Here is a 26484-nt window from a genome sequence, read left to right as displayed (position 1 = left end):
CATTGAAAGTGAGTCAGTAATTCCAGACCACACTCAAGGAGAGGGGTTACATAAGGCATGAAGAACAGGAGGTGGAGATCACCAGGGGCCATCTTACAGAATGACTCCCACAATGTTTAATTAATGCTATTTTTATTATTCCATTTGTATATCTTATTCCCCAAATTACTCTCCATTAATGCTGCTACTAATTTCCACTTCTGTGTTTTGCTGCTGTTCCTTCTGCCAGGAATGCCTTCCTCTAAATATCTATGGTTCCCAATCCTACACATCCTTTAAGGCCACACTCAAATGCCACTTCCATGAAGCTTTGCAAATTGCCCCCTTACAGGAAGTACTTTCCTTCTCTGATGTCCAAAAGGGAAGAGTTTGATAAGGGAATAAGGGAAAGTGACAAATCCAGGCTATTGGATTTAGGCCCCCGAGTCCATGAAGACACCGACTCTGTGAGATTCCAGAAACTTCTGTCATGGCTGTGCTTGTTCTGGGCTGGCTGAGCACCTACCCATTTGCTAATCCGTAGAACTAGGCTTCTCTAATAAACTGATATGAATCCAAAAATTAGAGCTCTTCTGAAGGCTGGACTCCAAAAGCTCCAATAACATATGCAGACAAAGAGCTATTTGCCCCACGTGGAGATAAAGCACTTGAGAGGGAAACCTAACTGTGGGTGGTGTGCTCGTCTATGAATTCTCTTGTGGGTTTGAGAACTTCATCTTCCAAAAAGGCTCCATGGGGACTGAAAAGGGCCTTATTCCACCCCAGAATACCCTTCTCTAATAAATCCAGTTGTCCCAAAAGGATAAACTACCTAAGGGTGTCCATGGGTGTGGTGGGCAACTAGGGAAGAGACAAAGTCAGGAGTCCTGGATCCGAATTGAGCCAGTTCAGCCATGATCTTCAGCGGGGGGCATCAAGTCCACTTAGGAGGAGAAGAGGAAGAAACTCCTGGGTATTATCCACCCATACTGGGCACTGAACATGATGTCAATAAATCCTCAGAAAAGCCTGGTAAGGAAGGTGATATTTTTCACATTTTACAGGTGAGGAAACTAAGGCTCAGTGAGGTGAAATGGCCTGCCCCAGGTCACACCACCAGTGGAACACAGACTGCTTGACTCAATGCCTGTATTCATTCCATGATCCTCTCTTACAAATGGCTGCAGGAGGACAAAGGGAAAGGGCAGGGTTAGGAGCCAAGCTAACTAAAGTAACTCCAAAAATAGCTATTACAGACCAAGCATAAAGTTACAGTTAGTTCTCCAAGATTCTAAGCCGAATTTTAGCCAGGCTTCCCTTATTGTTCCTGAGTTGCATAATAGGCAAATCTTCCATAGGGATGACTTGGGGGAAGAAGGTGAGAAAAGATGCTTAGTATGATTAATAGCAAGACTTCCACAGTCCCCTGACCCCCACCCCATTACCAACCCCACCTTTATCAGAAGATGCCTACTAACAAGGATGACACACACATCCAGAAAGTTAACAGGATAAAAAATCTAAATACTAGCTTCCATTCTTGCATGACTTGTCTCCCGCACTCCTCACTCTTTCTGTCCTGGCCTTCTGTTCTTTTAAGATTGGGTCAGCTTTTCTGTTTCAGAAAAGGTGTTTCAAATGTGTTTCCCAAAAGGAAGCAGAGGCTCAAGCCAGGAGAAGATGAGGGCCTCGTTCAAGGCTAAGACAAGCCTAAAATTGCTGATACCAATCCCTTTGTGCTCATCTCCCCTTGACAACATGGACTAGGTTGAATTGCCCTAGAGGCCAGGCATGGTGGCTCATGCCTATAATCCAAGCACTTAGGGAGGCTGAGGCAGGAAGATTGCTTGAGACCAGGAGTTTGAGACCAGTCTGGGCAACATAGCAAGACTCTATCTCTCAAAAAACTTTAAAAATTAGCTGGGTGTGGTGGTGCACACCTGTAGTCCCAGCACTTTGGGAGGCTGAGGTAGGAGGATTGCTTGAGCCCAACAGTTCAAGGTTGCCATGAGCTATGATCACGCCACTACATTACAGCCCAGGTGACAGAGTAAGACCCTGTCTGTAAGAAAACAAACAAACAAACAAACAAAACATTGCTGTTGAGCCTTTTGGGGGTATGGTATGGAAGGAGAGAGAGGTCTAGGAATGCCCACTCAAGACAATAGGGTAGCATTGGTCTTTTGATGCTCTCAACTAATGTTCTTTAGCACAAACTCTCTGCCAAGCACTGGGCTGTAGGTACAATGGGACTCCAAAGGGAGAGAAACTCAGAATTTCAAATTCCACAGGGGAGATATAATATGCACACATAGCTTAAAAATAAGACAGCATGTTATAAATGCCATTTAAAAATTAAATTAAATTACTATTCCTTGAAAAGGAAAGAAATTTTGACGCATGCTACAACATGGGCAAACCTTGAGGACATCATATGAAGTGCAATAAACCAGTGACAGAAAGACTACTATTGTATGACTTCACTTACCGGGTACCTAGAGTAGTTAAGAGACGGAAAATAACATGGTAGTTGCAGGGACTGAGGGGATTGGGAAATAGAGAGTTGTTTTTTAATGGATAAAGTTTCAGTTTTGCAAGATGAGAAAGTTCTGGAGGGTGGTTGCACAACGATGTGGATACACTTAACACTGCTGAAATGTACACATAGAAACATTGAAGATGGTAAATTTTATCTTATGTGTATTTTACCACAATTAAAAATAAAAATTTTGGGCCGGGCATGGTGGCTCATGCCTGTAATCTCAGCACTTTTGGAGGCTGAGGCGGGTGGATCACTTGAGGTCAGGAGTTCAAGACCAGCCTGGCCAACGTGGTGAAACCCTGTCTCTACTAAAAATACAAAAATTAGCCAGGTATGGTGGCACATGCCTATAGTCCCAGCTACTCAGGAGGCTGAGGCGTGAGAATCGCTTGAGCCTGGGAGGCGGAGGTTGCAGTGAGCCAAGATCATGCCACTGCACTCCAGCCTGGGTGACAGAGAGAGACTCTGTCTCAAAAAATAAAAATAGGCCGGGCGCGGTGGCTCATGCCTATAATCCCAGAACTTTGGGAGGCCGAGGCTGGTGGATCACCCAAGGTCAGGAGTTCGAGACCAGCCTGGCCAACATGGTGAAACCCTGTCCCTACTAAAAAAAAATACAAAAATTAGCTGGGTGTGGTGGCAGATGCCTGTAATCCCAGCTACTGGAGAGGCTGAAGCAGGTACAATTGATTGAACCTGGGAGGCAGAGGTTGCAGTGAGCCAAGATCGCACCATTGTGCTCCAGCCTGGAGGACAAGAGCAAAATTCTGTGTCAAAAATAAATAAATTAATTAAATTAAATTAAAATAAATACAAAAATTTTAAAGAAAAAAACTACTATTGACTTACAGAAGGTGAAACAATTATGTATCTCACTGGGGATATCAAAGAAGGCTCCACGGAGGAGGGGCCATTTGAACTGAGCCATTTAGAAAAGATGGGTTAAAGATGGGCAGAAAAGAGCATTCTAGGCGGACAGAGCAGCAGCAGCAAAAGCACATCCTAAAAAAAAAAAAATCGAGAGATTTCTCTCTTCCATTGCACCAACCCTTAACAGAAAACATTTTTCCAGTGATCAAACTGCCCAAGCCCGCATGTGTGACTCCCAGCACAGCGTGGCTCTCCTGCCCGCTCCCTCTCTTCCTCTCATCCCCTCTCTCTGTGCCTGCCTCTTCCTGCCTCTTGTTCTCTCTCTCTCTCTGGTGTCTTTTGAACCTTCTAAAATGAACCTTTGACAAAAGTTTGCTTTTAGCTCAGAAGCAGCCTTCCTTAAGGTCTCTTTAATAACAGCAAACACCCAAAGACTCTCACACCTTTATTAACAGAGCTTGTTTTGCTGTTCTTTTTTCTCTCCTTGGATACCAGAAGCTTAAGAAGAAATTACCTCATCACCACTACAGGCAGGTCCCAATTGTAAAAACAGTCCTTTTGACAGACACTTCATTGCCAGTTCTCCCTATGAATGGCAGATTTGCAGAACAGCCTCTGGCATGGGAGGAAGGGGAGAGCTTCGATTTATATTAATACTTGATTTCTGAACAGAAGTCAAGAGAAGAGTGGGCTCGGCGGAGAATTTCTTCATCTTTGGAGGGATGATTAAACCAGAACTTATTATTCTCCATGTAAATCACCAGGACTTAAAGCAAGAATCCTGCTTTTTCTGATGAGAACGGTAACCAGGCAAGGGAAGGCATGCAAGGCTGCAGGGAGATAATGGTCTGAGCCCTGGCCCTAGGCACACCCAAAATGCAGGCTTTCCCCAGCAACCAGTGCAGCTGGGGCAGCAGGCAGAGGGTTCACACTATCAGGGTAGCCAGCATGGAGCTTACTCTCGCAGGTTCCCAGGGTGCAGACACGCCTCGTGGGGATGCCAAAACCTGCCTGTTAGAGCGAACCGATGTGGCCTGAAGTGAAACTCTGCTTCCTTCTGCCTGGTGTGACTCAGCGAGGCTGTAGGATCTCCGATGAGAAACTAGCCTTGTGCTTGATTTCTGCCTTTTTGTCCTGTCCATAATTTTTTTTTTTTTTTTTTTTTTTTTTTTGAGATGGAGTCTCGCTCTGTCCTCCAGGCTAGAGTGCAGCGGCATGATCTCGGCTCATTGCAACCTCTGCCTCCTGGGTTCAAGTGATTCTTCTGCCTCGGCCTCCCAAGTAGCTGGGACTACAGGAGCACACCACCACGCCCGGCTAATTTTTGTATTTTTAATACAGATGGGGTTTCACTATATTGGCCAGGCTAGTCTCGAACTCCTGACCTCGTGATCTGCCCACCTCGGCCTCCCAAAATGCTTAGAGGCGTGAGCCACCGCAACTGGCCTGTCCTGCCCATAATTTTTAATCATTACCTTTAATTCTGAGTGAGGACCCGTAGCCTTTTTGAGGATGAATGGTGCCAAGCCCTGAAAATAGAGCGAGCAGCATCGACATAGGCCCTGCCTCCTCTCCACAAAGTCGGCCTCCACGCTGAAGAATTCATACTGCCCTTTTCTGAATTCCTTCAGCTCAATCTAGACAGCTCTCAGGTAGTCAAACACTGGAGAGAAGGCAGAGCTCAGCGTGAGTCGTGAGTCAGGGAGCCTGTCTGGCCTTGACTTTACTGGAATTGATCACTTGGGAGTTAAGGGGGAAAATCTAATTTAGGGACCACAGTCCTTCCTTCGTGTCTATTCAATTACGTTAAAAATTAAAACAACAAAACCATCGGCGAGAGCCCCTGGTGTCATCTTGGCCAAGCCCGGCAGGATGCAGGAAACCTCCAGGGCATCCCAGCTGCCTTTGCTGGCTCAGATAATCAGACATTTTCCCCGAGAGAAGACTGCAAGTGCACTCCTTTTGGGAGTGAAATGAACTGTTCGGAAACTCTGAGACTAAATGAAAATGAAAATCAGCTTATTTAACAGCCTCCACCCGTAGATACTAATGCCTGGCACGTGTGCCTGAGATATGTCTGTTGACTGACCAACTGGTTGACTGATTGATTGAATGAATGAGTGAGTGAATGAATGACTAAACAGAGTGAACTGGCATGGGGATCAAAGGGAAGCAGAGAGAGAAATTGCAGTGGTGAGAGGTAATGGACAAGTGGGAAAAAATGGGGAGACAGAACATTTTTCTCTAAAGATTTTTTTTCTTGTTGTTTTCTGAGTAAAATGGGGAGGGAGGGCCGGATTGTTCCAGCGAGTGTTTTCATTCTTCAATAATCCCTTAAACAAGCCATCAACAAAACCAACAATCCAATTTATACGTATTTATACTTGTAAATTTATTTGACAAATAAATAACATTTGTAAAATAATTTAAATTACTTTGGATTAAGGTAATGGTTGCTAAGGACAAGTATTGCCTATTTACCCCAAGTGCTTTCTCATGACTTCTCTCTCTCCCTCTCTCTCCTCTCCCTCTCCCTCTCTCTCTCTCTCTCTCTCTCTCTCTCTCTCTCTCTCTCTCACATACACACACACACACACACACCCCAGAACTTACAAATCATTGCTTCCTGGCCCCCTCAGAGTGAGTGAGCTGGATGAACCAGCTAATAGCTCAAGCACCTTCTCACTCTGTCTCTCATCCCCAAACAGATGTCCCCCACCCTGGCCAGTGAGAGCAGCAAATACCCTCCCCAGCACCCCCTCCCTGCCCCACTCCCACACACCCATCCAGGGCTCCAGATTCTGGCAGAGATACTGAAGTGGGAGCCTCTCCCAGGCAGCAGACAGTCAGGCAGGCAAACACACATTGCCAGGCATCTTCCTTGCTGTGTGGGAGGGTTGAGGAGAATTCCCAGGGTGCAAGCTGCAAGAGCTCCCCTAAATCTCAAGATAAGGAAGGCTCACGCTGCCTTTCGCGGGGCGGGCTTCACTTGGTGGTGCTGGGCTTGGGCTCAAATAATCAGATGTTTCCCTTTCCTCTCTCCTTCCCCCACCCCCTCGCACACCCTAAGAACAAGTTCTCAGCCATCAGGTTCCACAGCACACTCTCTCCCCCATAAATAGGAGAGCGGGCCTTGCCAATCTGTGTGATGTCTGCATCCTCCTGCTGGAGCCCGTTCCCCAATCCTCCCTTCAGGAGGGCACTGGAATGCAGGAGGCACATCTACAAAGACTGCAGAAGCTGGTACTGAAAATGCCATCTGTGTTCTGTATCCTTCCTGGAGAGATAACCACCCCCACTATGTTCCCCCATCTCAGCACTTCCCCCAGCCCCCTAGTACCTGTGATTGGGATGCCACAGTCCCCAGCTCTAGTGAGATGGATAGCAGAAAACTGTGCACTGTTTCTGGGCAGCGAGGACAGCCAACCCAGATCCTGCCAGGCAGATCCTCTCAGCGTTTGCTAATTCAGCTACAAATAGGCCTTCGGCTTTTTAGCTTTCATTTTGCAGATAATTGTAGGCACAGCTCATCCAGCATCTACTCAGTTTTCTCTGCACACTGGTACTAGGACACAGAATTCTTAGAGTGGAAAGCACCCTAGATGGGAATCAATGTTTGGGGAACTCCTGCTACACATCTGACCTTCTGCTGGAAGACTTACATCCATTCATCAAACACACGATGCCTTTTTCCAATTCCATAAATCTGAATTGATCATTTCTCCTTTGCCCTCCCTCAGTTCTTTGTTAGATCAAATACCACAAGACATGTTCCACGTTGCTCTGTTCTGCAGTTACTGGTTGTCCTGTCTGTCTCTCCACTCAGACTGGGAGCTCCACAAGGGCAGGTCATATTCCTCATGAATCTCTCCCAGCTCCTCACACAGACTCTGATACACAGAATGTGCTTCACAAAGACGTGTGCGGTGGAATTCCCACTTCCCTCTTTGCCTTCCACTGTACCAAGAAATAATAATTTATCTTCAGTGAAGGGAGTCTGTCTCCCCATTAAAATGTCTCCCACATGCAGGTGGGTTTTATTCACGAGTTTGATGAAACACAGAGAGGAGAATTAGAATGCACCTGGAGTCCTCTCCAGGTCTGTTGGCTCCAAAGCTCTGTGTCTTCAGGTCAGTTTCGGTAATACCATGCTGGGCTAGAGCCAGTGGTGAGCTGCAGCTGGACTTTACTTGCAAAAGCCCATTGTTAATTTTCAGAAAATTTGCAAGCCAGTTGACATGATGTTGCTAGCTTGGAATCAGCCATGGTGAGAGTATTTATACCACAGAAATTGGCAAACGATACAAAATCAGGGCTTCTCCCCAACCCCAAGAGCTGGTTGTTACACATTAAACATATGTTTTGGAAGTTCATTTCAAAGTTCAAAGTTCATCTTTGGGCCTAAAGGGGACATTCTCAGTACCACTCTTGGAGTGAATACATACCTAGTGCCCACCAGATACCTGAGCCTGGCAAGAGATGTCCCCAGAAAGTCACAGGCCTTGTTAAATCCTCTTCAATCTGCATCTGAGGCCTCTGGGATTCCATATCTCTGCATGGAGCTCCCAATAGCCAAGAACAAAGCCCCCTCTGCTCTTGATCTTACATAGCTCAGCTCAGCTCTGGACGCACAGCAAGTGTGTGCTGCATAACTCAGCAATGAAGCAGTTCCTCCCTCCAGGCCTGTCTCACCCAGGAGAGGGAAGAAGAGTTTTATAGGAGGCTCAAACTTTACCACCTTCCATTTGCTTGTGGAGTCCCCAACAAAGAAACGAGGATGGAAGTTTATTCCCAAGGGGTGGGGAGTGAACCAGGGGTCACGCCCATGAGCACCCCTTCTTCTGGGCCTGTTCCCATCACTCTTGGGCTGAGATCATCACAGCCTGAAAACATTTAGTATTTCAGACACCAAATCTCCTCGTGTTAAAATTGACCATTGAAAATAAAAGGCAGTGGCACATTTCTAAGGAATAGACATTATTGTGGTCAAAGCAGCATCCAAATGCAGAAATCTGACCCCACGTGTGTGTGTTTGGGTTTTGTTTATTGTTTTTTTCCAGACTTTTGAAAGTCCTTCAGAAAAGCAAAGGTGAAAGACTTCCGTGGGCTCGAACTAGGAACCAGGACAAAAGCAGGTCAGAGGGGCACCGAGGTCTCCTGGCCCAAAGAGGAGCCTTGGGAAATGGGTTAACCTCTCCAGGCCACGCAGGTCCTTGCAGAAGGAGCAGTTTCCAAAGCTAACAACATTTCTCAAAGCTCCTGCCTGACAGCATGGCCAAAGCTCAACTCAAAAATGCATCTGAAAATGTTAAGGCAACAACTTAGATCATTTTACTTCAAACTGGAAATAAGTGACCTTGGGCTAAAACATCTCCAGCCCAATGGAATGATTTAAGTGTATGTGCTATTGTTGGTATTCAATCTGCTACCATGCCCAAGAGAGCAAAACAACTCCTGCTTTCAACCTTCCTCGGCCTCCTGCCCTGACAGAACCTTCCAGAGCTGAGCAATTTGGACATAAAAATGACAGCTACTCTTGCGCATTGTCTCCCAGTAAAGTGCTACTTTCCAGAGCCTGAGTCCCTGCCTCCTGCCCTCTCCCCTATCAGCTGGAGATCATGTGATGGTAGCAGGGACTGCATAAGCCCCCATGTTGTTAGAAATTAAAGTAAATGATCAGGCACCAACTCTGCCTTTGACTCAGCTAAAAGAACAGGAGCCAGATACTACCTTTAATTTCCAGGTGTACACAGGCTGCAAATGGCTCTGGGGACTCAGCTTCCTCCAGCAAGCATCAGGCCTCAGGTATGGGAAAGCCCCTTGAAAGGATGACACGTGGTGGCTCTCGGTGACATCCTGGCCCCGGCTCTCCAGCTCTGGGAGGGCATTTTCAAGACCCACTTTCCCCTGATCTGTTCAAACCTGACATGTTTGCCCAGTTTATCCTTTCAACGCATGCGAGAATAATAAATCATCTCATCTTAAGGACGACTTCAATATCTGTGGCATTTCTCAACAATTTTTTTTTTTTTTTTTTGAGACAGAGTCTTGCTTGTCCCAGGGCTGGGGTGCAGTAGTGTGGTCACAGCTCACTGCAGCCTCCACCTCCTGGGCTCAAGTGGTCCTCCCACCTCAGCCTCCTGAGTAACTGGGACTATAGGCATGCACCACCACACCCAGCTAAGTTTTGTATTTTTTGTAGAGATGGGGTTTCACCATGTTGCCCAGGCTGGTCTCGAACTCCGGGGCTGAAGTGATCCACCCGCCTCAGCCTCCCAAAGTACTGGGACTACAGGCATAAGCCACTGCGCCTGGCCTATCAACACTTTTATTCATACTAGTTTTAAGTTTTCAGAGGTGTTGTCTTCCTCACGTATATAAATGCAAAGTTTACACCTTCCAAGCTAAATAATTGCTGTCTGCAACATTTACTGTCACATTTTTTGAGGAATGTTATTGAAAACTTTTGGACTTTTGAATCAGTTCTTTACCAAGATAACTTTTTGTTAAAAAAAAAAAATCATTGTTTCTCATTGTCAACTTGAATAAGTAACACTATATTTTTACTATAAATCTGTACTCTATTTTCAACACATGGGCTGTTTTACTCACATGTATGTTTCTGCCTAATTTAAGCCTTTAAAAACTCAAATTAAATTTTACTGTCTACAATATGTTCAGGCTATGTACTAGAAGGGAAATCAAAGAAAATATAAACTGCATTATTTGGGTTAAAGGAATGTAAAATCTCTTTTTGTTTGTTTGGTTTTTTGAAACAGAGTCTCGCTCTGTCACCCAGGCTGGAGTACAGTGGCACGATCTCTGCTCACTGCAACCTCTGCCTCCCAGGTTCAAGCAATTCCTGTGCCTCAGCCTCCTGAGTAGATGGGGCTACCGGCATGCTCCAGCATGCCCGGCCAAGTTTTGTATTTTTTAGTAGAGATGAGGTTTCATCATGTCGTCAGGCTGGTCTTGAACTCCTGGCCTCAAGTGATCCGCCTACCTCAGCCTCCCAAAGTGCTGGGATTACAGGCATGAACCACCACACTCGGCCTGGAATGTAAAATCTTGTTTAGAGAATTTTACCAAATAGTATCAAATACACTCCTCGTTCAGTGGGGTACATCAACCGTCAGTCCCAGAACCAGTTTATAACCATGACGTGTCCAGTATAGTAGTGTTTCCACCACAGAACTGGCCTGCCATGGAGAATGGGTGGCCACCAGATTCTTAACCAGCAACTATTTCGGAAACGGAACTGGAATGACCTCCAGCAGAACCATTAAAAACTTTCTTTAAAGAACGTTCTTTTAAAAACTTTCTTTAAAGAACCTTATGGGCCAGGCATGGTAGCTCATGCCTATAATCCCAGCACTTTGGGAGGCTGAGGCAGGTGGATCACGAGGTCAAGAGATTGAGACCATGCTGATCAACATGGTGAAACCCCATCTCTACTAAAAATACAAAAATTAGCTGGGCGTGGTGGCTACTGGGAGGCTGAGGCAGGAGAATCACTTAAACCTGGGAGGTGGAGGTTGCAGTGAGCCAAGATCGTGCCATTGCACTCCAGCCTGGCAAGACTCAGTCTCAAAAAAAAAAAAAAAAAAACTTTGTGGAAAACATTAGCTGATCCTTTTACCAGACCCTATTTTGAGAGGCCCCTGCATTTCCAGGGCAAGATAGAGAAAAGAGACAACATCTGGCTCACAGAAAATGCAGAGGCTTCACTCATCTCTTGGCGTATTCCAGTCCATGGCAATGAGGCTCTGCACATCTCTCCCCAGGCCAGAGGGGTTCATCTGACCAAAGTTTACATAAAGCATAAGAGGGTATCACCCTCTCATTCTTATCTCAGTACATACCAGTCCAAATTCCCTGAGAGTTGACAGGCAGGTTATCAGGGAGAAAGGGCAGGTTAAGCTTTGCCCCTTATTCAACCTTGGAGGTCATCCTCCCAAGAGGTCTTGGCATCTTTTGACCCCAGCACCATCTTCCCTGGAGATGGGAAGGTGGATCTGAGTCATCCCCTGCAATCAGATTCAGTCAATCAAGTGAATCACAAATTACATAAATCCAGTATGTACAATCTAGGAAAAAAGAAAAAGCAAAACATTTGATGAGGAGGACAAGTTATTACCCTACTTAATAGATGATAAAATTTAGAGTCTGATACTGGGGGAGAAAGGAAAACATTCACCAAAATAATTTTGACTCCAAATCCCTTCTTCTAAGTGAGGAGTCCAGAGTAAGTCTCCTATGTCCATTCAAAGCCAATCTCAGCACATGAACTTAAGCATTGTCTTGATCAACTGCCTCCTCAAGGTTCTGGTAGCTCTGCCTATAAGCTGAGTGGCGTTAGCCAAATTACCTAACTTCTTTGGTATTGTTTTCCTCACCCTTCAGATGAAGCTGTGATCTCTACGTTCTCTTTAGCTATCCAAATCTAAAATTCTCTGACTATGCTGTACAGATAGCTTTGCCCTCAATTAAGTGTTCTTTATTTAGGGAACAATTTCTGGAGGTATTAACCTTCAGCATCCCAAGAAATGGACAAAGCCACAGCTATAGACTGAGACAATCCTTCTCCAGGAAACACGAAAGGAGCCTTCTGGAAAGCCGGGCTGGTCTGCTCACACCAGCCTTTTCAGTCACACCTGACCCAGAAATAGCCACACCGTCTGCAGGGACAAGTTGCTCTGAAAAAGTAGGGCGATAGAAACCACAGGACTTTTAGACACAGCTGGATGGGATTTCAAGAAGCAAAGTCCCGCATGACAAGCTGACACTAGCCTGCCATTATGTCAGCATCTTACTCCTGCAGCAATTGGATACCTGGACACCAGTTATTCTCCAAACCTACACTTGCCCCTGCCCCAAAGATTTTGAAGATGTGGTTGGCAGAAGAGTCAGAGTGAGAGAAGGGAGAGGCACATCAGTGCGGAGTCACAGCTACCTCTGCGCTTCCCTGAGCCCCTGAATGAGGCATTGTTTGTGCAACTGGGAATCGGAGCTTCTCCTGTGTGTCATGTGCAGTTTGGGCTGCACCCGCCCTGCCTGCTGGGCCTGTAGGGTGTGTAGGTTATGTCGAAACAAGACTGCACCCAGACACTACCCTAGGCCTCAGGCACCCTGGGAGTTCTGCTATGTCAGGGACCCGGCGCTGCAATCTTTTTGTCTTCCAAATGAGACCTGGTAAGCAGGTTGGGCTGCCCAGAGGGGATGGCATAACTCAGGACTGGGACATGCTAGGTGGTAGGTACCTTTTGCTTGTATCCCTCAGGGGTGAGAGCAGAGGATGCGAGCAGCCCTGGGAACTCTGGCTTAGTGACCTGGCATCACGGGAGTGTTCATAACTTGCTCTGTGAACGTTCTCTAACCCAGAAAGCAAAGGGGGACTGCCTTCCTTTGGCAGACAGGCATGAGCACTGCTCACCTTGGGTGTGGAGAGGTTGTCCTGTTCTAGCCCTTCGAGGACAGTAGCATCTAGGGGATCCCCCCACTATCACACACACACACACACACACACACACACACACACACACACACACAGAGACATCCATAAGTGCCTCCTCTCCAGCCACCCCGTACTGTGACTGTTGATCCCCACATACCCTGCATGACAAAGTACTCTGCCTTCTGCCAGTAGAGACATTGGGTGTAGCCAGGTGGACCAAGTACTGAAGAAAAGGTCCTTGTGTGGCATTAAAGTTGCTGCAGGGAACTCAGCCTCTGGCAGAGCCCCTGTGCCGTAGCACAAAACCAGTTTCTGGATCTCATTCCTCTAGGGTCTCTGGGCATGCATTTCTGGTAGCTCCATGCCACCTCCAACATTCCTGAGCAGGAATGAACCTCCTGCCTGTCCACAGGCTGCAGTCACCCTGCAGGTGAAGGCCCCACGGGTGGGGCGCCCTCCCAGGAGGTTGGCCAAAGAACACCTGTTCTGAGAAATGGTGCCGATGACTCAGCAAGTGGCACTCTTCCTCAGATGCATCCCTGACTCTGTGCCTGGCCTGCTGGTGGGGACTTGGAGCAATCTAGGGGGTGGCTCTTAAGTGAGTCAGAAACCAAGAGGCTGACTCTTTATACTCCCAGGGACCCAAGACTTTCTCAGAAAAAAAGCAGGCAGAATGAACTTCTATTCACTCTTTCTCCTTTTGGCCTCTGTCCGCCTGTGGTGATCATAGGAAGTGCTCATATGCTTTTTCACTGCTTCTAAAACTGTTGCTGAAAGTTTTTGGGCCTTGTGAAATAAGAAAAGTTAATTAAGAAGGTTCCATAGTAGATCAATGTGGATGATCAAATTATAAAGCTAATGACCTGTGTCTATACCATTCTATATGACAGCCACTAGCCACACATGACCATTTCAATAAAATTAATTAAAATTTAAAATTTGGTTCTCCAGCCATACCAGCCACATTTGAAGAGCTCAGTAGCTGCCTGCGGCCAGTGGCCGCAGCATTGGACAGCACAGCTATAGAACATCTCTGTCATCACAGACATTTCCACTGCACAGAGGTGATCCAAATACACAGTGTTAGAGATCCACTCAACTTCTCATTCATTCATTTACTCAAGTATTTACAGAAGGTCGGCTGTGTTTTAGTGACTGTGGGTGAACAAAGATGGCAAACAGGTGGTCCCTGCACACTCTAAGAGTTTATGACTGGTTGGGAATTCAAATGTGTAACCAAAGATACAGAACTCTTTCATTCTGGGACTGAAACAAGCGATACACAAATGAATAGAATGCTTCTAAAAGGTCAGCTTCCAAAAAGAAGAGGAGGGAAATGAGTCGGCCTGGTTGGACTTCAGCTTATTAATCTTTTATTTAGCATCTGCCTAAGGAAGTGTGGGTAGTAAGTTAGCTTAGACCTGAGTGACAGATGTGACAGACACAGGGCAATTAGGCCAAAAGGAGGAAAGTCCAGACCCACAGCTCTCTGGGAAATTTCTGACTGTGCGTCCTGAGGAGGGCAATTGCATGAACACCACTGGTAGAGGAGAGGGTCATTGTCTCAGGCAGTCATATCCCAGGGCTGCAAAGGCTAACATTGCCATTCACCTCCTGGAACTCTGGGACGCGGTGCTTTCCACCGTACTTCTGAGAAAGTAGCAAGCAACTGGCTGGCTCTTTCTCCAGTCCAGCTGCTCCTTGTTTGCAAGATTTTCACAGAGTGATTTCAAAGGTTTTTATAAGTTGTTCAAGTTGGGCAAGCACATTGGATATGCACCAAGTACAGGGTCTGGAAAAGGGATCCCAAAGCCCAGAGAGGGTGAGAACCTCTCACAGAACTTCTCAGCCAGGTCATCTTAGGGCAGAGATGCTCAGGGAAGAAAGATACCAAAATAAAGGGCAGGGAGACACCATCTGAAACTGATGAATTGTGTGGGAGAGAAGCAGGTAGAGAAACGCAGACACATAACTCAGAGCCCCCAGAGAAACCAGCGGGTCATCTTCAACCTGGAAGGAGTTGTAATGGCTCACAGATGGGTGACCCCCAGCAGCTGCTCGCTAAAGGTGTCCAAGAATTTGTTTGGGGGAATTATTTTTTAACACTTGAGATCACCAGAGATGGTTTGTGAGTCATAAAGCTGGATGCTGGGCTCCCCGGGCAGTTGAGCTACAGAAGAGCTATTCTGAAAAAAAGACTGTGGGAATAAGCAATTCATTTTTTATGTGATGTTTTGAATAGGGTACGTAGTTGCATGATTCAAATCTGAGGAAATGTGTATTAAAAGGTTCACAGTGAACAGTTGCCTTGCCCCTGCTCCGTATCTGCCTAGTTCCCACAATTCTCCGACCTGCACTTGGGCAACCACTATTAGGTTCTTTTGCACCCATATGAGTTATTTTTAAAACTTTTATTTATTTATTTATTTATTTGAGACAGGGTCTTGCTCTGTCATCCAGGCTGTAGTGCAGTGGCATGATCTCAATTCACTGCAGCCTCGACCTCCCCGGCTCAAGCAATCCTCCCATCTTGGTCTCCTGAGTACCTAAGACTACAGGTCTGTGCGACCATGCCCAGGTGATATATATATATATATATTTTTTTTTTTTTTGTAGTGGCCGGGCACGACGGTGGCTCACGCCGTAATTCCAGCACTTTGGGAGACCAAGATTGGTGAATCACTTGAGGTCAGGGGTTCGAGAACAGCCTGGCCAACACGGTGAAACCCCGTCTCTACTAAAAATATAAAAATTAGTTGAGGGTTGTGGCACACGCTTTTAATCCCAGTAGTTACTCAGGAGGCTGAGGCAGGAGAATCGCTTGAACCTGGGAAGCGGAGTTTGCAGTGAGCCAAGATCATGGCACTGCACTCCAGCCTGGGTGATAGAGGGAGACCCCGTCTCAAAAAATATATTTTTGTAGAGCCAGTGTCTTGCTCTGTTGCCCAGGCTGGTCTCAAACTCCTGGGCTCAAGCGATCCTCCCAAAGTGCTGGGATTACAGGGGTGAGCAACCACACTCAGCCTCTGTGAACTTCTAATCATATCTTTTACTCATTCTATGGGTCTTTGGCTACTTTTAGCAATCAGTTTCTAATTAATTTTGCTCATCAATGTTTTTATCAATTTCAAGACTAGCCCTTTGTCTGTGAACTGAGGAATACAATATAAACACAGAGCTAATGAATAACAGTCTTAGCCAAAGATACTTTGACGATTCCCTGTAAAATTATTTTCAAGGCAAGGATTTCAGCCCTGTCCCCAGGCTCCCACCCCACCCCATGTCACACCAGGTTGCTGGCCATTTTTTTTTTTCACTTCTTTTTCTTCCTTGGGCCTTTGCATTGGCTATTTCCTCTTCCTGGAATGAGGTTTTCCCTTTGTCCTCCTGGTAAATCCCTGCTCACTTTCTCAAGGCCTATGGCACCTTCTCATTAGAAAGAGCAAGTGAGGACAGAGGTGAGTGACTATTTGAAACCGCAAGTCCTTTCCCCGAATCACAGTGCATGGAGGGGAGACCCAGGCTGGGCAAACAATTTTGAAGCGGTGGAAGTTGGGAAGTTGAGGGAGGTCAGTGGGAGACCCTTGGTGGGAGGTGGAGCTGATGACAGCCCGGGTGAGGATGTGGCTGCATGAGGAATCTTCTGCAGGGCAGGGGCTGTGGAGGATGGGTTGGGGGGTGAGCCTCAATGGGACACAAGGCCTGGGCACATGCATTCAGTGGACAGAGCTTCCAGAGAGGACGAGAGGACAGAGAACAGAGCACAGAGAAGGACACAAAGTGTGAATACAAGGGACTCAAGACCAGGCCTACAGAATCTTCCAAGGGGCTGAAAGAAGAGGAATTTCAACTGGAAACCAAAGGACCTTGACTCCAAAATGCCCTCATCTTCCAAAAACCCATAAAGAAGAGAAAGAGTGAGAGATGTCCCAGCCTCTGACAAGGAAAATAATTAAGGTAAAATATGGCTGGGTGTGGTGGCTTACACTTGTAATCCCAACAATTTGGAAAGGCAAGGAGGGCGGATCACTTGAGACCAAGAGTTCGAGACCAGCTTGGACAACACAGGGAGACCCCATCTCTACAAAAATAAAAAATTAGCTGGGCATGGGGGTGTGTGCTTGTGGTCCCAGCTATGTGGGAGTCTGAGGCAGGAGGATTGCCTGGGAGGTCGAGGTCGAGTGAGACGTGATCACACCACTGCACTCCAGCCTGGGAGACAGAATGAGCCCCTGTCTCAAAATAAATAAACAAACAAAAAGGTAAGATGTGAAGACATTAAACTTCAAGAATCTGGGCTTAGAGCAGCCAGAGATGGTGAGAGAATTTGAAAAGCCTGTGAAGAGACTCATGAAATCAGGCTTTAACCCTAAACCACGGGGTAGAATTCATGCCTGACTACATGCCCACCACTTGCTCCAAAAAGGTTTGCACCCAGACTCACCACACCATGGGAAAAGAGTTTCGTGTCTCATAAAGTAGCCTACTGGATGTGCTACACTTGAGGGCAGACAAGTTGGGGGATCGGTATTCTGATCTCCTGGGTGGTACCAGCAATTACCTAGAGAAGCCACAACAAGAACTCAGGAAGCTTCTGGCTGGAGGGCCGCCCTGGGAAATTCCCTCATACACTTCTCCTCATGTATTCATTCAGCACATGTTTTTTGAGCACCTGCTATGTATTGGGCTCTGTGCTAGGGGCTGGGGATGTACTGGTGACTAAGGCACTGAGCCTGCCCCAGCTGCTCTACTGCAGTGGGAGAGATGGACACTCACACAAGCCAGTGTTACGTGTGCTCTGGTGAAAGTGAGCACTGGGGCCTGTGGGGCTGCAGACAGAGGGGCCTGGTCCAGTTTTGGGGTGTCAGGGAAGGCTTCCCAGCAAACATGACTCCTAAATCAACAGGGGTCATTTGGAGAACCTACTCATGAAAGACCCTTGAGACCACCTGCCCCAGGAGTGGGTAAAGAACTCTCCTGCAGCAAGTGTAGAAAGACAGCGTGAGGCCAGGAGCCTCAAGTTAGTATACTGGACTTCCAAATAAAGGAGGAAAGTTTAGAAAACCAAATCAAGAGATAAATGCTTTTCTCCTTCTCATTGTTCTGACCCAGACAGTCAAATTCTTGCACAACTTATACCTTAAAAGCAATGTGTGTGCAAATTCCAAGCCAAAAATAGAAGCCGTGCCTGATAGGATCCATTCTCATTCCTTTGTTGCTGACTTTTGTATTAGCTCTTAGCTGAGGGTCAGCATTTTCTGATACCATCTTCTGCACTGAACTCCTCCTCCTCCTCTCCAAACTCCTTTAAGGATTCCAAGCAGCCTTATTCAATATTTATATGATCTGGACACAGCAAGACTTTTTTGATCTGCAGTGAGCAAGAACTGAAGATCATTGGAGCTTGGCCCTCAGCAGCTGCTCTTCCCCGAATTTGCCCCTCCCCCAGGGGGTCCACAGGAGCCCTGCGGGGTGAAGGCATCACCTCTTTGTGCAGCGGCTTTGCGTCCACTGGGCACTGGTAGAGACCTGCCAGTCCCCCGTGGGGCAGAAGAAAGAGATCTGCTGCATACTTTAGCTAAGTACTTTTTAAAACACAGAGATTCTGCTTGGATTTTTTCTTGTGAACAGTTAGCAGAAGCAAAAAGTCAACAAACCCCCAATGGACAGCCCACCCCAATAGGGCCAGCCCATGCAACAGGAAAGTGGATAAGAGTTGAGACTGCTCTTTTTTCCATTGCGACTTAGAATTCCCAAGGCTAGGCTGCCTGTTTTCTTTCAGCAGAGGAAGCAATGAGATGCAGGACCTGTGTGCTTCATTCTCTCACACAGACGCACACCTCAATCAGGATGCTAAATAATGAAAATACCCTGGGACTTGCTGCCAAGACCTTCAATAAGAAATGAAGGCCAGTTCAGACATCTGTATTGGTTTGCCTCTGGCACAGAGGGTCTGCAGGAGTGCTAAGCCAACTCCATTGCTGTTATCTTCTCAGCCTAGCCACAAGAAGAACACCTCCATCATTGCTGCTTCCAGACATAGAGTCTGTCTAGGTCAGTTAGCTGTTGGACACCAAAAGATACTGGGCAGGTGGGCATGGTGACTCACGCCTATAATCCCAGCACTTTGGGAGGACAAGGCAGGAGGATCACTTGAGCCCAGGAGTTTGAGACCAGCCTGAGCAACATAGCATGACCCCCTCTCTACAAAAAAATTTAAAAGTTATTGGCCAGGTGCAATGGCTCATGCCTGTAATCCCAACACTTTGGGAGGCTGAGGCAGGTGGATCACTTGAGGTCAGGAGTTCAAGACCAGCCTGGCCAACATGGTGAAATCCCATCTCTACTAAAAATGCAAAAATTAGTTTGGTGTGGTGGCACATGCCTGTAATCCCAGCTACTCAGGAGGCTGGGGCACGAGAATCACTTGAACCCGGGAGGCGGAGGTTGCAGTGAGCTGAGATGGTGCTACTGCACTCTAGCCTGGGCAACAGAGCAAGACTCCATATCAAAAAAAAAGTTAGCCATGTGCAGTGCTGTGCACCTGTAGTCCTAGCTACTTGGCAGGCTGAACTGGGAGGATTGCTTGAGCACAGGAAATCGAGGCTGCAGTGAACTATGGTCCACCACTGGATTCCAGCACAAGTGACAAAGTGAGACGCTGTCTCCAAAAAAAAAAAAAAAAAAAAAAAAAAAGGAAAAGAAAAAAAGAAAAGAAAAAGAAACTAGGCATCCTAGAAGGGCGAAGAGGCTTTTTGCCATAGAAGGTCTTGTTTTACCAACATCCTGGAAAAGTAATATGGCATCATCAAAGGCATGGTTCAGGGTTGGTGAATACAGCACAGCTATATTTACTCTCTTGCTATCTCTGTCCATCTTTTGTACAGACATAACTAATCAATCATAACCCATTTTTCCTTTGGAAAATATGTACCATCTTGGGAGCCATAGTTACTGAAGATCCTTGGGCTGCAAAGAAAGTAGAAAGGAGCACTGATCTCCATTACCGGGGAGGTTAAGCCTTACGGTTAGCAGTTTAAAAGAGTCTTTCCCTAACACTTTAATACTTAACAATCCAAGTGAATTCATTCTTCTCACGGGGAGAAAAAGCATTGAGCTGCTGGTTCACTGATTGAATGATGGCAAGCAAGAGCTCAGACATCCCATAAGGAGATACTCACATAACCCACGAAGAGCCTACGAGACTGTATTGAGCAATATTGGAGATAGGAATGCAGGACGCCTTGCTCCTGGGGCTGAAATCAATCCGCATCTCCCCCAGCATTGGAGACCAAAGGAACAGGGCTAAAGCCCAACCTTGAAGCCTCCTTGGTAACTCCCAGTACTCAGAAAGGATGGAGAAGAGAACAATCCCTTATCTACCTTCCTATATAAGTTGCTTCATTTATTCATTTATTTACTCACTAGATGACCAATATTTCTCGTGGATCTAGCTTTGGCTAGGCACTAGGACTTCGACTGGGGGCGAGCAAGGGTGGCTGCATATTAACTGAGATTCCTGCTTGTGAATTTCATACCTCTCTGCCACCATCTCCCCCACAGTTCTCAGGCATTGATTGCTTCAAGCAGGAAGTAACACTGCAGAATGGCAGACAAAACACTCTTGAGATTCAAGGGTAGGCTTTCCATTTTCTAGAGCCTAGTATATATATGTCAAATATCAAGGTCCTAGTAGCAACTTTTTGGGGTAACAAATCTGTTCTATATCTTACTCGTGGTGGTAATTACATGTTTGGACATATTTGTCAAAACATATAGAAGTCTACACTACACTAAAAAGAGTAAAATTCACTATAAGTAAATTATTACCTTAAAATGAGGAAAATAAACATAATATGGAGTAGGAAAAAAGTGACACATACAATAAGAAAACTTTTTAGATGTATATAATAGAACATATTCTTTTTAAATGCATAAACAAATAATAACAGAACAAAAATCTACAAGAGACAGATGAACGCCAGTTTCAGCACAGTCAATACTTCCAGGGAGCAGAGGAGAGTGGAAGTATTTGGCTCTATCTATAGTGATTTATTTTATTTTTAAGAAAAGAGGGAGCTAAAGCAAACATGACAAAATTTGAACATCTGTTTACTTTTGATAGTAGGTACAAAAGTGTCATATTATTTTCTGATCTTTCTGTATATTAAAAAAAAAATTTTTGAGACAGGGTCTGGCTCTGTTACCCAGGCGGGAGTGCAGTGGCGTGATCTCGGCTCACTGCAACCTCTGCCTCCCAGGCTCAAGCAATCCTCCCACCTCAGCCTCCTAAGTAGCTGCGACTACAGGCACCCACCACCCCACCCAGCTAATTTTTGTATTTTTAGTAGAGATAGGGTTCCACCATGTTGGCCAGTCTGTTCTTGAACTCCTGAGCTCAAGTGATCTGCCCACCTTGGCCTCCCAAAGTGCTGGGATGACAGGTGTGAGCCACCATGCCTGGCCTGTATATTAAAATTTTCTTTATAATTTGTTAAAAAGTTTTAAAATCATACACACACACACACACACACACACACACACACACACACACGGCCCTGAATGTCCCTGGTCCTGGCCCTAAACAATAGATTTGGAAATCAGAGGCAAGTAACTAAGAGTAAAGGTGAAAGCAAAAGAATTAGCCATTGTGGTGAGTCCTAAGGTTGCAGTGGGGGTGGGATTTTAGCCTCCTGTCCAGAGAAGTGGCCTGGAAGTGGCAGATCTTATAGAGTCCCAGCAGATCTGAGAACTCCTGGGAGAATTTCCCCACCCTGCAGGGTACAGAGGCAGCCAGGTGCTTCCCATGGCTCAAAAGGGCATGGAAGGAGTGAGTGAAGTCAGATCTGAGAGGTAAAGGGCCCAGAATTGGCTGTTTCTGCCACTTGGAGCACATACTCAAAATAGATATTCGGAGACTTATAGAAAAATAAAGAATTTTACATTACCTGCACATTTAGGTTTGTTAGAACTTGGCTACATCAAAGATGAGTGAGTCACAATCTCTGCTCTCAGGAGCCCATGGGTTATCTGGGAGACAGAGAAGTAAATAAGCCATTAGGATGTGATGTTCTCAGGGGAAAGGGGGATTAAATCAAATGAAAGCTCCTTGTACAGAAAAGTGTTTGGTGAGACCCCTCCCATCCCTCTCTCCAGTCGTATCTTTTGAGCATGTATTAGTTATCTATTGCTGTGTAACAAATTACCTTATAATTTGGCAGCTTAAAACAGTTAACATTTTATTATCTCACAAAGTTGGGATTTGGGAAGTGGCTTAGCTGGCAGGCTGTGGTGCAGGATCTCTCACTAGGCTGTGCTCAAAATGTTGACGGGGGCCAGGCACAGTGGCTCATGCCTGTAATCTCAGCACTTTGGGAGGCCAAGGAGGGTGGATCACTTTAAGTCAGGAGTTCGAGACCAGCCTGGCCAACATGATGAAACATGTTGAAACATATTCTGTATTTTTAGAACATGTTTAAATACATGAATTTAAACATGTATTTAAACAGAAATACAGAAATTAGCCAGACATGGTGACACATGGCTGTAATCCCAGCTACTCGGGAGGCTTAAACAGGAGAATTGCTTGAACCTGGGAGGCGGAGGTTGCAGTGAGACAAGATCATGCCACTGCACTCCAGCCTGGGCAACAGAGCAAGGCTCCATCTCAAAAAAAAAAAAAAAAAAAAAAAAAAAAAAAGAAAGACTGGGCCGTAGTCATCTGAAGGCTGGACTGGGACAGGAGTTCCCAATCCTAGGTGGCTTTTTCGTATGACTGTCCATTGCTGGTTACTGGCAGGAGGCCTTAGTTCCTCACCATAAGAGCCTCTCCCTAGGGCTATTCGAGTGTCCTCACAGTATGGTATCTGGCTTCCCCCAGAATGATTGATCCAAGACAAAGAGCAAGAAAGAAGCCACATTTTGTTTAAAAGAAGCAACTTCTTAAGTCTAGCCCATACTGTAGAGGAGAATTCAGCTCCATCTCTTGAAGGGAGGAGTATCAAATAATGCAAGGACTTATTTTAAAGCCACCAAAGGGCACAAAGGAAGCCAGGTTCCTAAACTTTCTTTCTCCACTGTCCTGACTCCCCAAGTGTGATGGATGACTATGGATCCAGTTATTGGCAAGACTAAAATTGAGATTCAGACATTATCAGGAAAGATTTGGAATCTAAACACAAAAGAGTGCAGGCAAAACTGTGTCACTTCTGGGATGGAGCCCTCGAGTGAATCCAGACGTTTCCTCCAAACTCAGGGAACCAGCATGAAAGGGAAAGAAGAAGCCAGACATACGCCCTGTTAGCTAGCGTCTGAGGAGTTTCCTTAAGCAGGACGATAGAATTGAGGAGGGATGGGCAGGCCCTGAGAGGCAGGCAGCATCAGAGAGGCCCAGCCACAGGGGCTGGCAGGGGCAAGAAAGCAGTCTTGGGGTCTGGGGCCCTTGGGTGCAGAGCTGGATGACTCAATAGGTAGCTGAAATATGGATTTGGAGACCCAGCCCAGCAGGCATCTCCCACAAAACTGAAAAATGTTTGGCTTCAGTGAGAACTGAACTGAAATTTTACATTCTAGATATCTCAAGTGAAATCATTTTAATCTCAGCATCTATATCAGTTTTGTGTTTTAAGTGTTAGTATGGTTTTTATTTTGAATTACATAATGGCAGGGCAGAGGGAGGATGGCAGAAGGGTCTGTAAAGCCGAACTTACCAACTGGTATGTCCCAGCATCCTGGTGGCCTGTTTACAGGCAGGGCTCTCACCTGCAGCCATGTAGCCAGTACTCTGCACAAAGCAGCTAGCAGGAGGGGCATGTGGGAGCTGAAAGCAGTCTGTGTCCTGACCACCAAGCCTGGCATCCAGCTTGTAAAAATACGGCACATTTTTATTATTCCTAGTTTCTGCTAGCTGATGGTTCTGCTAATGAGTTATAGATGAGTTGAGATGTGGAGCTCTCTAGCTCTTGGGAGGCCAGGCAGGTGAGAGAAGCTGGAGCCCCCAGGCCAGATTCCGCCTGCTGGGAGAAGCTTTCCCCAGAGTCCAACTCAAAGAAAATAAAAATGGATGGAGGCCCAAACCCAGCCATAAGCAGGCAGCTCACCACACAACAACCATCAATACCCTACCTTGTGCAGGGTTGGGCAGTGCTGTACATCCCATCAAGGACTCCTTACAGGTCCTCTGCTTATTGACCGCAAGTCTGGGTAGTATGGGCTCCCAGGCTAACCAAGGGGGCATAGGAGCAGTGCCAGAGGAGAGCAAGGAGATGGGCAGCCTACACCCAGAGCCTGCCCTCCCAGAGGGGTGCACTGGGAAAGCTGGCTCAGCCAGTCCCTCCAGAGTTCCAGCAGCTCCACTCTCCCCAAACTGGTGGCCCAGCCCCACAAAGGGGCTATCCCTGAGACCCTCCTCTGAAATGCCCCTCCCTTCGAAGAGCTCCATCCAGTTGGAGGGGCTGTGAGCTGGAGCGGAGCAGCATAAAGATGAAGGATATGAGGCCAGATCCCTCCCCGACTAAATACAGTCTGAATCTGATCGTCACAGGTTGTGCTGGACAGCTTTATTTGCCCACAGGATTGGAAGTTAGAGGCCCATGGACTGGATTACGCTAAAGGAAGTGACATATGCAAATGAGTCACATGCCAGGCTGCTGCGACCAGACTGACAGCTTTATCATGCAGTACCCCGTATCTCTCAGGGCCTGTTTATAGAAAGGTCTGGAGTCTGCTCTTGTCTTTTGGCAACGATCCAGCTTGCTTAGGCATGACTTCGCATGGAAATTGGGTTTGACTTTAAAAATGCTCCTTGTGATGGTAACTTAGCAGCCAAGACCGGCTCTGCGCTGAATTATTGAACGGTGCGGATGTTTGCCTTCCCCCGTCACAGCACTTCTTCTCTGTAGCTCCTTTTCCTGACAAGTAATTTTAAATATGCAGCAGTGCAAGGCTCTGTGCTCACTTGGCCTAATGCTGAGCCGGATTCCAGTCGTGCTTGAACAACTGCCAAGACACCCAGGGCAGCAGGCCTTGCTCCAGGGGCCTGGGGACTACAGATTTGGGCAAGTGGATATTTTGATGATGGTGATCTCCAAGCTATTGTTCTGAAGGGATCATATCTTAAGGTATCTAAAACCGAAATCATTCATTAACACCCAGCCGGCTCCTTCACCTGTTTTCTCTATTTTCACCACTGGTGTCACAATCTGTTCAGCTGCCCAAGCCCCTGCCTTGGCCTCACCCTTAACCCTGCAACACGTGCACAGTCTCCAAGTTTTGTCTATTGCGCCTCTAAGATATTAATCAGTTACATTCAATCCTCCCTATCCTCACTATCCCTGACTTGTTGAAGCTGATATCATCTCCCCTAGACTCTTAACAAGCCCTTCCAATCAAGCTCCCCTTCTCCAATCCTTTGGCCACAATGATCTACTCATATTCATATTATTGTCCAGCTTTCATTGGTTTTATTAACTTGAGGATCAAGTCTAAACTCTTTAGCATGTTAGTCACAGACAGATATCAAATGAGCAAAACTACAATATCCTTGATCTTAAAGCAAGGATGAGGGAGAGAATCAGCCAAGCAAACAATCATTGCCCCATATTTTTAATATAAGTTTTATCACTTGCAATTCCATGACCTTGGCCAAGTCACTTAACCTATAAACTGAGATTATCAACAGGAATGATGATTAATATTAGACACAGTATAATTTATTCTATATATTCTAAATAATCTAATTTCTTATAAAATACTTCTATTTCACACCATACTTAAAAACTGGAAAACTTATTTCACTTTCAAAATATTCAACCATGGAAACTGCAAAGCAATTATATGAGTTCACTAGTGTCTAGTATCTTTATTCTTAAAAAAGAAAATTGTCATTTTTAATTAGAACAAAAAATCAAAGTTTAATTCCCATTTTTAAAAGAGCAAAATATTTTTAATTATAACTAATTTCAAGGATCTTTATGTGTTGTACAATCAAAGTTACTTACTGTTACAGATTTTCACATTTGACATGCAAAATGAAAAACTTAAATTACATTATTTACCTATAAAAATAATAATAACGGGGATTAAATGAGATAACATATATAAGTAACATAGTTTCCGTATCAGGTGTCTAGAAAGTACCAGAAATGCTCACCTCTGTAACTGTTGCTGCTGTTCAAACCCTGGCTTCCCTCCCTTCCATTGTCATCTCTTGACTACCTGGAATATCCTAGGTAACCACACCCATTCTCAAATCACGTCCTACCACCGCATATGTTTGTGTCTTTGCATAGCCATTCCCCTACCTGGAATTGCCTTTATCTCCTTGTCTAGCTAGTAAATTGCTACTCATTCCTAAAGGGCCATCTCAAATGTTGCCCTCCCTGGAATGTCTCTAGTGCTCCCATCTTCACATTTTCATAGCTTTTGCACATAACTTGATTGTAACTTTTGCCTTGAAATATTTATTCTTGGGGCCGGGCGTGGTGGCTCACACCTGTAATCCCAGCACTTTGGGAGGCTGAGGTGGGCGGATCATGAGGTCAGGAGATCGAGACCATACTTGCTAACACGGTGAAACCCCGTCTCTACTAAAAAACAAAAAAATTAGCCAGGCATGGTGGTGGGCACCTGTAGTCCCAGC

General features: G+C 45.9%; 1 long non-coding RNA gene across 1 annotated transcript; it reads right to left on the bottom strand.

The window, feature by feature from the left end:
- Positions 1–79: 79 nt before the first annotated feature.
- Positions 80–24350, bottom strand: LOC109027992 (uncharacterized). The gene is made up of 3 exons (XR_002007047.3): positions 23555–24350; positions 21794–21875; positions 80–1160 (listed from the first exon to the last, which is right to left on the bottom strand). It is a non-coding gene; the product is annotated as an uncharacterized lncRNA (long non-coding RNA).
- Positions 24351–26484: the final 2134 nt, after the last annotated feature.

Source organism: Gorilla gorilla, chromosome 7, assembly GCF_029281585.2.
Source record: "Gorilla gorilla gorilla isolate KB3781 chromosome 7, NHGRI_mGorGor1-v2.1_pri, whole genome shotgun sequence".
In the NCBI taxonomy this organism is placed as follows: domain Eukaryota; kingdom Metazoa; phylum Chordata; class Mammalia; order Primates; family Hominidae; genus Gorilla; species Gorilla gorilla.
This window is presented reverse-complemented; position numbering and strand designations above follow the sequence as displayed.